Raw genomic sequence first — 2,500 nt, forward strand, 5'->3', positions numbered from 1 at the left:
TGCATACATACTCAACGTGCGTTAATTCATATTGAAATTGTTACGACGAAATTCCTGCGTATCAAAAGGTACCTTGATCTTCTTTATACTGCTTGGTTGAGTGCAACGTATATCATAACTACAAGGTATAGCTTGTAAGAGTGCTTACGTATACAGCCAACCACATAGAAACAAACAGCGCTATAACTTACAAAGTCAACCAATCAGAAAATAGAAGGTGTTACACACAGAGCCGGTCAGTGTAAACGTTATTAAGGAAGAAAGGGCAAAAGGAAAACGAAAGAAAACGTATAATACACATTGGTTGTTGTTGTTTATGTTGTTGTTGTTGTTCATAGTGACACTATCTTGTATTGATATGGTAACTTCACTGAATTCCGTACCTTCTCTCTATTCAGATGTAACTTCGAGTGGTTATGTGAGTATGATTAGGAAGCCGACTTACGCAATGTTTAGACTGTTTAGCCCTTCGATAGGCTAGTATTCCAACCAGAACAAAGCACTGTTTTTTTATTATTATTATTATTATTATTATTATTATTATTATTATTATTATTATTATTATTATTATTAACCACACCTGATAAAAAGTAACTTAACTTTTCCAGGAAAGCCCAGCTCAGCAACCAGGATGCGTTTAAGTTTACAATGGCCACTATAACAGCGCGTCTGCAGAATGGGTCCTAGCCATTGCGATGGCATGAACATTTATATATTAACTAGAACCCTTGATACTGTCTAAATATCTTTATGACCCCTTATACTAGATCAATACCATGTTTCTTAGAGCAGTGTCCTTTCCCCGATCGTGTATCTAGATACCACTAGAAACAACCTAGCCGGTCTGATTTGAGGGACAGCAGCAGCTGTTGGATTTGGTCTTATTGCAGTCATTGCCCTTGCTGTCTTATTGCACCGGAATAAGGTCGCGAATCCTTACAGAATTGAAGGTGAGGATATGGGCACAAGTAACGCTTGCATGCAAGAGGATGACACCATCGAAAAGGAAGACTCGTTGTAGATCGGCAAAACAGCCCAACCGCGACAGACCGTTTAGATAACGCTTTATTTGCTTTAGTTGCACGCTGCTGTAGTGCTACACGCTGCGGGTGCGTTAAGGGGTGCCTCCTACTGTTTAGGATAACAGGTATCAGCGATACAAAAATTTCAATGATTGGACAACCCATTCTTTGTTTGTATTGGCTTCAGCATGATTTGGAGTTCAGTTATTGCCCAGCACCCTTCTTCAAAGACTCCAAAATAAGAATGACCCAATGAGAAGATATTTCAGGGTTACGTTCCAAAGAGACCCCTCCGACAAAACTGCACCCTATGTTTGATGCATTACACATTCGAACCTTTACTATTAACTAGAGAAACATCGTAACATTTACTGATGCTCAAGACGAAGAGATTTACAAAGTTGTTGAATCCGAACCGAGATACATTATAGTATATTGAAAATTATATTGGAGAACTAGTACGGTCTTTTCCTTTAGTCTTTTTCAAAAAAAAAAATCTGATTTAGATTTCACCGTGTCTAATTTGTTGCGGCATAGCCTATACAATATATACAAAAGTCGTACATTTCTTTCTAACCCATATTCTTTACGGCAATGGTAATGGCGTGCCGCTTAAAGAAGCAGGATATAGACTGTAACTATTACGAGTCGAGGTAAAGTGTTTCATAGCAATTGTCTTTACGAAGATACATACAAAAGTCCATCTCTGAAACAATTGGAAAATCCATCCAAAGACGAGGGTCGAGTTAGCAAAAGAGTCAACTGGTATTGTGACGCTATATTGCATTTTTATGCATTGATGCATTAAAAATGAAATAGATACATCTTTAACTTAAACACAAACTGCCTGCAGATAGCATAAGCTAACAAATGGGATTATGTAAGATTATAGTTGACAAATTTTATACCTTAAAGGCCATCAAACGAAAATGCATGAAGTAACTTGATGTATCGATATTTTCATTTGTGTTCTAGAAGGCAATGGCGGGTAAAATATATTTAATCGGAAGACTTCCAAAGTACGATGGAAAATAACTGAGAATAACGAACTTTACGTTACAACCCATTAGGTGCCTGCGCGTGTTGTATAAGCACAAACCGTGGGAACGGTCGCCACTTAAAAGCGGGACTGATGATCATTTGCTTAGTTTCTGTATAATTCGATTTCTGAAATGCAGTTTGAGGGCTTAATTTACACCCCCATTCCTTTAAGGGGATACAGTCACCTTTGTGACCGCGCTGACCTGGACGCTAGTTTTTGTCAATTTTGAAAAGCGTCCACCTCAACCCGAAATCAAAAGTACGCGTCGGCATCTAGAAATCCGCTTCAATCTTCCCAGTGTTTTGTTGAATTTTCAATCTTTTACTGGAAACCAGTTTCTGAGTATGCTTTTGCTCATCCTATGATATTATTTTATCATATTTGGTTAAAAACAGTATGGATCGCGTCTCCAACGGAACATGAAAAGAAGAGGTGG

The 2,500-nt window shown here is 38.1% G+C and overlaps 1 protein-coding gene and 2 long non-coding RNA genes across 16 annotated transcripts in view; 2 read left to right on the forward strand and 1 right to left on the reverse strand.

The window, feature by feature from the left end:
* LOC146488339 (uncharacterized) overlaps nucleotides 1–1,927 on the forward strand; it is a 3,859-nt gene extending 1,932 nt beyond the window's left edge. The window contains exon 4 of the long non-coding RNA XR_014867364.1: nucleotides 819–1,927. This is a non-coding gene — a long non-coding RNA (uncharacterized LOC146488339). The remainder of the gene's footprint in view (nucleotides 1–818) is intronic.
* Nucleotides 1–2,500, forward strand: part of LOC146488332 (scavenger receptor cysteine-rich domain-containing protein DMBT1-like) — a 248,755-nt gene that overhangs the window by 130,057 nt on the left and 116,198 nt on the right. The gene's annotated exons all lie outside the window — the stretch shown is intronic.
* Nucleotides 1–2,500, reverse strand: part of LOC146488333 (uncharacterized) — a 152,380-nt gene that overhangs the window by 95,581 nt on the left and 54,299 nt on the right. The window lies entirely within an intron of this gene.

The sequence above is a fragment of the Pavona decussata genome, unplaced genomic scaffold, assembly GCF_977016875.1.
Source record: "Pavona decussata unplaced genomic scaffold, jaPavDecu1.1 SCAFFOLD_11, whole genome shotgun sequence".
In the NCBI taxonomy this organism is placed as follows: Eukaryota; Metazoa; Cnidaria; class Anthozoa; order Scleractinia; family Agariciidae; genus Pavona; species Pavona decussata.